We start from the raw sequence: 14,006 nt of genomic DNA on the forward strand, positions 1-14,006 counted from the left end.
GAGCCAGAAAACTGTACGAAACGCCGCTAAAAACTTTAAAAAGCTGGTAAAGTTACGAGGAACAAAGGTAAATTTTGCAGCAAATGCCGCTAAAAATGTAACAAATGCTAATGAGAGATTAAAAACGCCGCTAAAATCTGTTTAAAACGCCGGTATATCATTTATGTTGTAAAAGAAAAAATAATAGAAACAATTAAAAATTCTGCTAGCTTGAATCTTTTAAATCAAAAGAGCTTTACAAGCTTAAATTAGCATTCAAACACAACCTATAAATCATTTACAACCAGCCTCATTTACAGGGGCCTGAGAATGAAAGGTTACATAATGGACAGAAAATTTACAGATTAAGACACAAGGAAAAGCAGAAGGAAAAAAATAAAAATCAACGGACTTCAACGACGCCCGAGGCGAGACTTCTCAAATGCACCCCAAGAACCAGAACTTATGTCATATAGAGGACCTTTGTCAGCACCACCCTGCCATGCATAGAGGTCAGGTAATAAAACAGTATGTACACTCATAATCTGAGTTACACTATCTAAAATTAAATTTTTAGTCATAAACATTTCCTGCAAAAATAACCATACCGAATGAAGTCCATATCAATCCCTATATGAAGCAGCAAAGCCCCCCTATGTTACCAATGCTCCACCTTCAGTTACCAATGCAAAGACAAAAGTTTACAAAATAAAATAACCAAAAAACAAATTTGATATAAAATAAAAGGAACCAATAAATACGTGTAACTAGTAGATGGAGGAGAATAGCTATAGAATTTTTTTTATAAATATGTGGATAGATTTTTCTTCCTTTTTTCTTCAAGGATAAAACTGCATCATAAGCATCATAGCATGCAACTCAATATGAGCCTTTTTATAGAAGCATTAACTAGCATGCAACTCAATATGGATGGAGCTGAATTCAGCACAAGGAAAGCCATATAGTGGCTTGTACCTGATGAGCAGCTTTGATCATGCATCCATGTAAGCATTGTGGACCCCTGAGTCTACACTCTATATAGTTACTTCCACTTTGAATAAACATCTTACAACCAAAGATAAATACATTATACAAGTCAAACATTATGGAAACCCTTCGTTATATTGAAACAATGAAGATTGGTAAGAAAAATAAAAATAATAATAATAAGCCAAGGGTGTGGGGCCCTTGCTTTTGGTGATCCTTACATGGAGTGGACTTGCCTGATTTTTGGACCTTGGCATCAAGAAGTGGGGAACCACTTGATGGAAAGCTTGGATATTGCACACCTTCTATCCAGGCCTGTGTTGGATTGTAAGAGAGCTAGGTTGCACAAGCTCGAAGCTTTCCGACTTTAATGCATCTGTGTAAGCATTCGATATAAAGATAATTAGTGGTTGAGGTCCATTTCTTGGCTCAAGCAATTATGGACAAGCCAAGCACACATGATTGTATATTTTGATGATCTAAAACATCCCTCTGATGGATCCTTATGTATCTGGACAGACTGAAAATTACTTTGGCAATTGCATTTTTATCATCAGAATAGTATCCCTCAAACAGGGTTAAAAGCAAAAATGGTTAAAGTTCATCAAATCTATAAGGTGTAAAAACACATAATGATGAAAGAAAAGTTTAAATGGTTAGACCAGCTCTACTTTTATCCAAAGGGGCATCAATGGTATAGTCTTCAACCATACATCCACGTGTGCCCATTCATCGATAGAGAAAGATGGTCCCACAAGTGAGATCCACACAAAACGTTCTTTATTGAGGTAATTCATCCAACAGTTGGTATGCATGATGTACAACATGTATTATACATTGTTCTATCTGAAGGATTACAGAGTACTATTTCGATTTTCAGTTTGTACAAGTGAGCCCATTGGTCAGTGACCAAAAATGTCACTAGCAAGATTTGGTATAACAGACAAATTCCCAACAAACAAAGGACAAAAAGGACAAAAGAAATTTGGACCATGCACGTGTGCCAACTCTACACATGTGAATGACCATGGATGCAAGTCCAAGAGTAGCATTCCTTCAGATAAAGTTGTCTAACACCCCTAGTGAAGTACTCCCAAGTACAAAACCTACTACAAGCACATGCATACACTCATAAAGGTAAAGGATTTATAGAACTTCGCTTGATCCACATCAAGAGATTTGTCAAAACCCCGTACAAATAAATAAATTATTGCTTTGCAATTGATATTTATACTCACCCTGTTTGGTAGACAGCTTTTTTTTTCTACTTTCGGAAATAGAATAGTACAACTCTATAGTCTTCAAAGGTTGGGCTAGCTTTGAGGACTTTTTACTGGGATTTGGCAATATGAAGCCTGGTCCCTTGACAGCCTATCCAATAGATCACCACCAGGCCATTCCTTATAGCCCATGGTGAGTTCACATGGCTCCAGCCTAGCTCATTGACAATATTTCTAGGGATGTCAAGAGACCAGACCTATTCAAAATTTTGATTTCACATGGCTCCAGCCTGGCTCATTGACAGCCCCAACCATTTCTAGCTCTCTCTTAAAAGTTAAAACTGGAGGTCACTTCAGAATTAACCAAGCAGTATGGTTTTCTTAGCTTTAACTTTTCAGAAAGCAAGGATCTTACAGTAGTTTTCGAAGAATGAAGAGGTTATTCATAAAATATTTTGGCTGTCTGGTTGTTGCCTGAAATGAGTTCATCTCATTTTTAATTAACTGTAAATTTTTTATTTTTTATTAGACATATGGTGCTCTAATACATAGTGAGTTCATGTTAACAATAATTCTGTATTAGAGTTCCTAATCTCTAAAATATAATTACTGTTAATGAAATGAGATGAAATCATTTTTAGGCATGTAGCAAACAGGGTTGAAACTGTTAACAGAATCCATGGCCATAGATCAATCGACTTAACAGCCACCAATCTCAAATTTTCAGATTTTAGAATTCATTAAACTACACGATAGTCCATTTCAAAAGCTTCAGGATTGATTCTTTTGAGTTCATGTTTGAATGCAATGAAACCATGATGACAGAACTTAATAAACGTAATCAACAAAGAATCACCTGAAAAGTATTCTAAACTACCATCTTTAATTTACCCAATTCATTTATCAGATCTCAAATACCCACACAAAAAATCTGTTGTGCCCGAATGATGAGCATGTGCCTATGTACAAGTTTCTACAGTTCAATCGAGCAGAAATGTGTACTGTGAATGGTGGAGATTGATTAAAATCTACAATGAAATACCAAGGAAACTCTTATTTTTCACTACATCAATGAAGTTTAAAGCATAACATATCATCCATAACTAACCGTCCTGACTGGGAATAGAAACAACCTGCCATTGGAAGCATAAAAACCTCAAATGTTTTTATGGATGGCGTCATAAAAGGTTCCTACTTACCTTGGCTGTCCAACATAAAAAATCCTTCTATGCACTTCAATTACGCCCTGCAAAAACCAAAACAAGCTTAATCAAAACAAGTATATTGTGCAGTTCACTACTGCCAAGTCACAATCCCAAGATTAGATTGGCTGAACAATCCTAATCTCTGATTCACAGACATTTGTTTGCCAAAATAGGACAGTTGGAGATTTTCCATTTTCACACCAATACTCCCTGGTCAGTCACTAATCTTTGTTTGAATTTCTTTTTCTTTATTTATTTACATCACCATCACCATCATCCTAGCCTCATCCCACCACAGAAATAACAGGAAAATAGATGAAATACCCCAAGCTTATGAACTCCGTAATGTTGACATCAGGTGCAAGAACAAGCTATCATGAGGTGGGTCCAATTGCACAGTTGCTCTAGCCTAAAATCAGGCTGGTCAGCTCATCAGGTGCGTCAAAATGTTAGAAACAGGTAGTCTTCTTGGGAATATATAGGCTTAGAGAAAAGAAACTCAAGGCTGGAGATTTTCTAGCCTTGAAGAGGTAAGGCTTACAAAGTTGAGCAAGAATACCAATGGCTACCAGAAAACATCCACCAACAAATGTAATAGATAGCATTCACAACAATGAAGAGCTCCTCTGCCACAAAATAAAACAGCCATCTAAAGATTAGATGCTGATGTTAACAATGCATATTTTTTCAATGTCATTATACAGGTTCCACTCATCACTCAATGCTCAGACCTTAAGAAGAAGAAGAAGAAGGGAACTTCAATACCTTACTCTTTGATAATTTTGAAATTTCTGAAACCAACCCAGATGAGAGTTGTTTGTTAGGGAGGGTGTACAGATCTTCATAATATAAATCCAGAATTTTAGCCAATCCAACCTGCAAAAATCATGAGTTAGCATTAAATCCAACAAACAACACATTAAGCTTTCATGAGACTTCAATCTTTTGAAATAGCATTTTATTTGCAAAAGAACCATGCAAAAGTTTATAAACTGAGCTGAAGTCTCTCATCAACACTTGTTCAAAATTCACAACATGATGCATAGCAGACAACAAATTTTCACCTTTGACCACTAAAAAGACAATGCTAGAATTCTTTTTTATAGGTTAAAAAAAATGCCAACATTCTCTTGAATAGTTGCACAGTGCATGAAGCAAAGCAACAACAGACTTAGGTGTGGGAGTCAGGAAGTGTCTACTTCAAAATGTTATCAAGTATCAGCATCTAGGAAGTGGGAGCAGGAGCAGGAATTTGAAGCGTGACTCAAAGTGGGAAGAGCACCTGGTTAGAACTCAGAAGAATTGTGTGGATGTGACCATACCAAAAGAAGAACAGAGTAAAGGGAACTGCAGAAATAATCAACCATGCTTTTGGAATGAGACGGCCCTTGGATTCATCCTTCATGTCAAATACAGACATCAAAATCCCTACTCATGATGGAAAAATAGATTATTATTATTTTTCAATAAAGATCGACACAAATTTGGTGCTACAGGCAGATTACAATACACATCAGATGACCCATTTCTTTTTGACAGTCCAACCTTTTTTTTTTCTTTTTAAAGTACATCAGGACAACAAACTCAACTGATTTTCTGCTCCCACTTAAAAGTTAGACAGTTCTTTAAAACTAGTAAAATCTGATAAGGATACAGAAAAACATATATGAAGTTACTAGTGCAAAAGTCTACCTAAAGAGAAAACCAATTCACTGAACGCAATAGCTAAGCTATTGCAGTTGCATCCACCAGTCTTGGGTTTGAGTCACTTGACCAGTACTAATGCCCATTTCAGAGTTATCTTAGTTTTCAATGTCTTTCTAAGAACTGAAATAGCACACTACAGAAAATGTGAATGTCACAATTTGGTGAATCCTGGAGGGAGAAACATCACAGTTGAATGCACTTACAGACTCGGTATTGATGATTTGAGTATTTTTATATTACTATTAGCTATTCTTGGTTAGGAGGAATGGATGTTTTGAAGACCAAGGATATTGCTAGATTGCACGAGTTAATCTAAGAGCCTAGCAAGTGACAAAAAGAGCTCCAGTAATGGGTTCTCTGATAAAATGGCAAATTCAACTCCTATAACAAGACTTGGAGAGATGTTTTGTTTTTTTTTGTTTGTTTTTCTTTTTCTTTCTTTCTTTCTTTTTTTTAAGGGGCTCCGTGCAAAGGAGTGAGTATTAGGTTTCCATTTAACAACCTCCATAAGGCCTCATGAGCCTTATGTAATCACAAAGAGAGAGACAGGAGACTTGGATTGAGTAGTGAAGCACAAAGTAGAGCAGAGATGTCGACAACATACGGTGTTGGAAAAGCTATGTGAACCCCACTAGGATGTATGTGTTTAATCCAATTTCATCATTTTGTCAGCTCATTTTAGAGGCATGGGCTAAAAAATAAAGGAAATTCAAATCTCAGATAGACTACGTTATAGGAAACAAATTTGAATGAAATAAAAACACAAATTTTAACTCGATCCAAAACTTTTGTAGCCCTTACGTTTTTAAGGACGGATGAACGGAAAAAACAAATATCAACTTGATCCAAAACTTTTGTAGGCCCAAGAGAAGTTTAATAGTGAGCTGCATTTACCATTGTTTCATATGGTGTGGTCTATTTGAGAATTGGACCTGCCTATATTTAGGTTATGTCCTAAAATGAGCTAGTAAAATGGATGAATGGAGTGGATAAAACATGTACATCATGGCCGGGCTACAGAACTTTTCCAGCACCGACCAGTGCCCAAATCAGTGCTGTGTTCCGTAGATAGGAAGAATAACATGTGGTATGAGCTGAAAAGCCATAGAAACTTTCAAACAACCCAATTAATTAATCTTTTACTTAAGAGTTGGGTATGAGCTGAAAAGCCATAGAAACTTTTGATCAAGCATTCTTTCTTACTCGGCTTCTGCAAGTCTTGCATGTATTGATTCTGGACTTGAAATCTTATTGACGCTGTCAACACAAACAACACAACCAAAAGATGATATTTATTACTATGAACAGTATATAACTAGATAGGACTGTAAATCAGTCATACTTGCTCAAAATGATTCAAGTCTTCACATAAATATTCTGGCATTATTTCGCAGTTATGTGGTTGAACACAGACACCAACTGGTAAAACTGGCAACTGCAATGCACATAGAGAGGGAGAAGTTGTGAAAGGTAGGTCTCTTTTGTTGGAAGGAAGACAATGATGCAGCTTTGTCATACAGTACCTAAATGCACTTTCAATTGCTTAAAGACCCATTTCATGCCCTTCCATATTACATGGTTTAATATTTAGTAATGTCTCAACCCTAACCAACCAGTAAGATAGCTTCCAAACTCCAGTGGATTGTTTCCAACCTGTAATCTGCATGTGACATCCAAACTGTACAATAGGTTGGCCACACCTCAGGATCCCCTTGTGAAAAAGAAAAAAAAAAAATCAGCCCCATCCGCTCATTAGGAGGTCCAGATTTGTATTGTTGCTATTTATCAACAGCTGTACTTTGCTTTCTATGGCATGGCCCGCCAAATGCTATTTCCAAGATGTTTCGATTCGTTTCACCAAATCCCTCTCAATCTTGGCTTTGATCCTCAAAATAGGCCCAGATCTAGTAAAAATTAGCTTCCAAGCTTCTTCCATTGTTGATATGAAGAAGGGTGGAGAGACAGATATTGAAAGTAAGAAGTTCCAAACACGACCTTTATGGCCATATTTTGGTACCAATACAGGCAGTGTCAGCTTGTATATATGGGCCATTTTCTCCCCTGTGACCAGTTTATCCATGTATCATGTGTTGGGACGAACGATACGAACACGATGCATCCATATTGTAACCATTTTTAATAAGCTCGATCATGGGTTAAAAGCATTTCTCGGTCAATGGCATATCATACCATTCTTTAGATAACCAAATAGGAGTAATTTTTTGTTTATGATACATCTAACCAGATTTGGACAGTTTAGTATGAATCACTTGTATGTCATGCATGCAATTTCTCAGTAATTTCTTAACTGCCTGCATATCATCCATCACTCTATGAGATAGTATCAAAGTATTTCTCAAAGCTATAATGATATATTGAGCGCACATCGAATTCATAACATGCAATCATAAGAATTAAAAATTCGAATAGATTGAGATACATTGTACTTCAATCCACATAAAACGCAGAGAAATTATAATTAAAAAGTACCTCAGGGTGTGCATTGCAGAAATCCAAAAGGCGGGCACGGAACATCTTCCTCAAAAAAGCGTAGCCACTTCCTGATTTACGGTTACCACCATTTTCGAATGCATCCAGTTGTAGGTTGATTTGAAGCTCGGGCTTCATACAAAGTGTCCTCTCATCATGCACAAGGATCTTCTTTATACTAATCGCCTTGGGTAAGATGTACTTCAATTGTGCTAAATGACGATGTGAAAACCTCCTAAACAACATTTAAAAATTAAAAAACATAAAAAATAAAAAAACCTCCTAAACAACATTTAAAAAAAAATATATAAATAAATAAAATAAGGGAAGGTGATTTATACACAATGCTTGGCCAATCAACTGGCCAGATGGATACCACCTTTGGGCAATGCAGACCATTTATCTGGTGATCCCAAATAACAGAACAGCAATGCCGAAAAACTTCCTCCATTGAACAATCATAACTGTGCAATTGGTAGCCTGCAGGATGATGATTTTGACAGCATACTGCATTTAAGAGGTAAGAAAGAGGCTTGAGACATGAACTTTCTAACAAAGATTGCTTATTTATCAAAGAAAAAAGATAGTATCATCAGCGAAATAGACTGTAACATGTCCAACTCCCCTAGTACAAATTAGCATGAATTTTACCAAAGACTTTTTTTCTAATGCCTCTACTCAGAACCTCTTCAGCTATGATGGAGAACAATGGGTATGATGCATCCGCTTGACAAATACCTTCAGTAAATTTGAAATATTCACATAGGTCACCATTCACCACCACTGAAAAGAAGCAGTTGACAACCACTTTATAGATTAGGCCAGCCAACTTGACAGAACCAAACTCCCTCATGATCGTAAAGTGCATCCAAACAGTCATAAGGTTTTGCCTTATCATGTTTAATAATGACATTTCCAATGCTAGAACGCTTATTCCAGACTTTAAAAAATAATAATAATAAATGTTTGTCCTATACTAGTTTGGAATACTTGCACCCAACATGTTAGTCAACAAAATTACAAAGACTAATAGTGTGAAATTTCCTAAAATCTGGCGAGCAATTATATTTTGGAATAAGAGCAACAAGAGGAGGTAAACACGAACCTCCATGGAAAATTTCCCAAACCATATTGAAAACATCCATTTTAATGATATTCCCACAACTCAGAAAAGAATCCGCCAGAATGATGGCCATCTGGACCCAGAGCACTATTCCTATCCAAACTAAAAACAACTTCATGAACTCATTCTTACACTAAGACATTCATAGATGAAGGCCAACCGCCAACAGTAAATAATTCTAGTTCATTTGCTAAATCTCATCTAGAGATTTCAAACAGATCTTTCCCATTAGCAACCAAATTATTGCATCACAAATATGCAACTCGACACAAGTAGTTTAGCCTCCAAATATCAAATCCCTGAAAGTCAAATAACATTGGAAACAGAAAGTGGCAAAAGTCCAAATTCAACCACAAAAGGGCCACATGCCCACCGATCAAATGGTTAGGACGGTACATACCTGGATCATGGTATGTCCATGGAGACCACCAGATCAATGGTCCAGGCCATTTAGCCGTGAAACAATATGTACAATGGTGAAGGACAGCAAACTTATCTCATCCTGTCTCATGTGAGACCCAAAACAAGCTCATGTTTTAAGTGTCACACACTAGCCTTCCCTTTCGGTTTACACATATGCATTCCTTACGCTTACAGAATTCTTTTTTTTTTTTCCAAGACAGTTGCATGGAACTCTAAAAATAGAAAATGTAAGGACACTGACACAGGTTTTGATCTGAAAAGTGTTGTTCGACTTCTCTTTCAGTTGACACAATCATACAGCCCCAATATTGTGACATTTTTTACAGATAAACCAAAAATCATTAAGAAAAACCAGGACAAAAAGAAAAGAAAAGAAAGATAATCCTAGCCCCTATGGCACTAAGGAGATCCTCTTTCGCCTGTCTTATATTACTCGATCGACCATGATAATCGAACCGTAATGCAACCAATTAAGGATAAGATAATATTTATGCCTTCGTCAAGGACGATTGAAAGATAATCCTGGCCCCTATGGCACCAAAGAACCACTCCGAAGCTTCTAAAGTGGAGGGGAGCTCTCTCTTAACCACTCAGGATTCTGTGGAGGAATTCAAGGAAACCAACGAGGTGTACATGTGGTAGTAAAGGGTGAGGAATCAGAGCCCTTAGACATTCCTCTGAGTTTAAGGCAGTTGCTGAACGAATTCAAAGAAATCTGGCACAGAGAGTTACCCGATGGATTTCTTCCCATGCAGGACATCTAACATCACATAAACATCATCCATGGGGCTAGCTTGCCCAACCGCCCTTACTATCAGATGAGTCCAGAAGAGTGTGAGATACTTCATAGGTAGGTGGAGGAATTGATCCATAAAGGCCTTTTGAGAAAGGGAACATGAGCCCATATGTTGTGCCAACGTTGTTAACGCATAATAAAGATGGGAGTCGGTGCATATGTGTCTACAGTTTGGCAATTAACAATATTACCATTAAATATTGGTTTCCAACTGTGTTCTCTAAAATAGATTTGATGAGCGGGAACCATCAGATTCGTATCTAGCCCAGTGATGTGTAAAAAACGACATTTAAGACCAAGAAAGGGTTGTATAGGTGGCTGGTATGCCCTTCGATCCATCGAATGCACCAAAAACTTTTTTGCGTCTGATTAATTACGTATTGAAGTTGTTCATTAGCCATTTTATGATAGTATATTTTAATGACATCCTGATATATAGCTAGAGTGAGACAGAGCACCTGGAACATCTCAGGTAGGTATTACAGGTCCTGGTAGTTAACAAGTTGTACCTCAATTTAAAAAAGTGCAGTTTCTTAATGGACAGCCTGTTGTTTTTAGGTTTATTGTGACATTCACGGGCATTCGTGTAGATGATGAAAATTTGCGACCCATTCCACAAGAATCGACAAACATTCATGAAATAAGGAGTTTCCATGAGTTGGCGACCTTCTATCGTTGATTCTTGCAGAATTTCAACACTATAGTCCCACATATTACAGATTGCATAAAAAATCAGTAGACTGATAAGGCTAACAAGAGTCTTGCTAAAATCAAGCATTGATTGTCCACAATACCGGTCTTGGTTCTTCCCAATTTCAACAAGTTGTTTGAGGTTGAGTGTAACGCCTTATATGTCATAATTGGAGGAATCTTATCACAGGAAGGCAGGACAGTAGCCTTTTATAGTGAAAAGTTCAATGAAGCCTAAAAGAAGTAGTCGATATATGAGCTTGAGCTGTACGCAGTTGTTCAAGCACTGCGACATTAACGGCATTATCTAATTCAAAGAGAATTTATTCTTTACACTGACCATCATCAAACCTTCAATTCTATTAATAGTCAGGTTAATGTGAATCATGTGCATGCTATATGGGTTACATTTTTGTAGGAATTCACATTTGTTTTAAAGCACAAATTAAGGAAGCAGAACAAGGTGGTTGATGCACCTAGTCGTCATGCATCACTACTTATTACAATGAACAATAAAGTAGTTGGCTTTGACTATTTCAAGGAACTGTATGCCAAAGACAAGGACTTCAAGGATGCATGGATGAGGTGCCAAGAGGGTCATCCTGGTGACCTATATATGAAAGATAGTTTTCTCTTCAAAGGGAATCAATTGTGTATCTCCTAAAGTTCTCTTAGGAAGAAGATTATTCAAGAGCTACATGGAGGTAGCCTTGATAAACACATTAAGAGAGATAAAATGCGGGCTCTTGTTAATGAGCGGTATTACTAGCTACAATTGGTATGTGACGTGGGTAAAGTAGTGTAGTGTTGTTGTGTTTGTCAGACCTCCATGGGTTAGTCACAAAATATGTACCTCTACACCTTGTTACCTGTGTCTGACGACCATTGGGAGGACGTATATATGGACTTCGTGCTTGGTCTCGCATGAACACAGCGCGGCATGAATTTGGTGTTCGTGGTTATAAACGTTTCTCAAAGATGTCGCACTTTATCCCATGTAAGAAGACCATCGATGCAATACACATAGCGAATCTATTCTTCTGAGAGGTCATACGACTACATGGGGTTCCCAAGACCATTACTTTTGACTGTGACATTAAGTTCATTAGCTACTTCTAGAAGACTTTATGAAATTGATTTAGAACACAACTTCAAGTTCAGTAGTGCCTACCACCCATATACTGATGGGCAAACCGAAGTTGTGAATCGCAAGTTAGGAAACCTCAGTCGATGTATTTTAGGTATCAAATTGAAGTAATGAGATTTGGTCTTGTCTCAAGCGAAGTTTACATTTAACAATATAGTGAACCGCTTGACAGAGAAGTCCCTGTTCTAGATTGTTTATGGTCGAGTGCCCCGCCACACACTTGACTTAGTTCCTTTACTAAAGCTCCCGGTCATAAGCATCACAGCAGAACATATGGTGGGCCAAATTATAAGCATTCATGCAGATGTACAAGCCAAGTTGCATGCCTCGAACAACAAGTACAATGAGCACGCCGACAAGCGTCGATGATAAAAAGTGTTCGAGGTGGGCAACCATGTTATGGTCCATCTATGTAAGGAAAGATTTCCAACCAAGACCTAAAACAAGTTGAAGAATAAGAAGATTGGACAGATAACGATCCTCGTAAAGATCAACGATAATGCTTAAGTTGTTGATCCTCTGGATGATATGAAGATCTTGCGTACTTTCAACGTCACGAATCTGACCGAGTATCATGAACCAAAGTGGGACAAGAACTCGAGGATGAGTTCTTTTGAAGTGTAGAGGATTGATGTAGAACAGGTCACAGATACTTTCATGGCCAAGATGGACCAAAGAAGGCATGATTGGAGGCGAAAGTGATCAGGACCATCATAACCTTAAAAAAATCGTATCTCGCAAATCAGAATGAGTTTTTTAATATGTCATATATGATTTTGTGGTAGGAGAGGCTACTTTAGCCAACCAACCTACTATGCCAGGTTGCACCATGCCAAATTTGTGAGATTCCATCGTATCAACAGTTGAAAGTCCCTTTTAATTTCATTTTTATTATAAATAGTTACTTTTAGTTCAATCATAACTCTTGATCCTTTGAGTTTTAGGAGTCATGCTCAACATGAAAAGGGCTTAGAAAAATTAGGAGAATAACATGGTTAGGCTAAATTGGACATTTACTATTTTTGGCCGAAAACCATGAAGTCTAGTGGAAATCATGACCGTCTAAAAATAATAAGTTTACTATTTATAGTAAGTTTATTATTTATAGTAAGTCACGTTTTCCGAGAGTTTGGGTCTAAAATTTCATGTTAAGTTTAAGTTTATTACATACAGGATTACAATTCATTTTTTTATATATCATCAACCAAATTATGTTAAATTATTAGAAATTACTTCTGTTTTCATCCCGGATGGATTCAAAGAATCTATGTGAAGAGTTCAGAGAATCCTTCGATTCAAAGTTGTTATCCTTGAGGATAACCGTGTTGGACCACCGCATCACGTCCTTCCCAATGTCACGGTGGGCCCATAAAGATCCTGACAGGACCGTCCATCTCTATCTAGGTCCTGGTGGAGTAGTATCCAATCCGCGTCCCTCGAATTGGATAGTGACCCCAACATCACCCAAATATGGATAAAGACACCCACTGTTCAAATGCTTTCTAGGCCACGATCATGATGTTAATTTATTTGCAATCCAACATATTTATAAAGTTCATATAGACTGAATGAAGGGAAAACATAAATATTAGGATACAAACTTGGACGAAGTAAAAACATAAATATTAGTTGGATCCAAAACTTCTGCACTCAAAAGAAGATTTCAACAGTAAGCCTTCAATCCCCACTGTTTCGTGTGGTGCGGTCCACCTGAACTTTTGATCTGCCTTAATCCTAAAATGGGCTGGAAAATGGATAGGCAGTGTGGATAAAATACGTATATCATGATCAGGCCCACGGAGTTAATTTTCTATCAGCGAGTCGGCTGATGTTGGTTTCACCACCTAATCTGAGTCCGTTGACTTCCTATAAGATCAACGACTCCAAAGAGCGGTTTACCAATTCCAGAATAGAAAATATTCAATAATGCTCTGGCAAAGCGTGATGGATAATACGCACGCTGTTTAGTATTTAGAAATTGCAAGCGGCGTATATAATTGAGCTTAGTTAAGTTGTCCACCTAAGAGTCCCAGTTAAGATTTGCAATTACCAAAATATATTCTTATAAGTTAACTATGGGATTGATGGACATTTAGTTGGACGGTTGAAAATGAAACACATGCATCATGATGGGCCCACAGAGCACCCCCAAAACAGATTGGCTACCCCCACCCCCAGCAGCAGCCAATGGCTGGTGGTTGGTGCTCTGTGGACCCTACCATGATGTATGTGTTTCATC

General features: G+C 37.5%; 1 long non-coding RNA gene across 1 annotated transcript; it reads right to left on the minus strand.

Annotated features, from left to right (window-relative positions):
- Window positions 1-217: 217 nt before the first annotated feature.
- Window positions 218-2,367, minus strand: LOC131251144 (uncharacterized). The gene is made up of 4 exons (XR_009173610.1): window positions 2,201-2,367; window positions 955-1,316; window positions 588-830; window positions 218-476 (listed from the first exon to the last, which is right to left on the minus strand). It is a non-coding gene; the product is annotated as an uncharacterized LOC131251144 (long non-coding RNA).
- Between the last annotated feature and the right edge of the window lie 11,639 nt (window positions 2,368-14,006).

Source organism: Magnolia sinica, chromosome 7 (genome assembly GCF_029962835.1).
Source record: "Magnolia sinica isolate HGM2019 chromosome 7, MsV1, whole genome shotgun sequence".
NCBI lineage: Eukaryota > Viridiplantae > Streptophyta > Magnoliopsida > Magnoliales > Magnoliaceae > Magnolia > Magnolia sinica.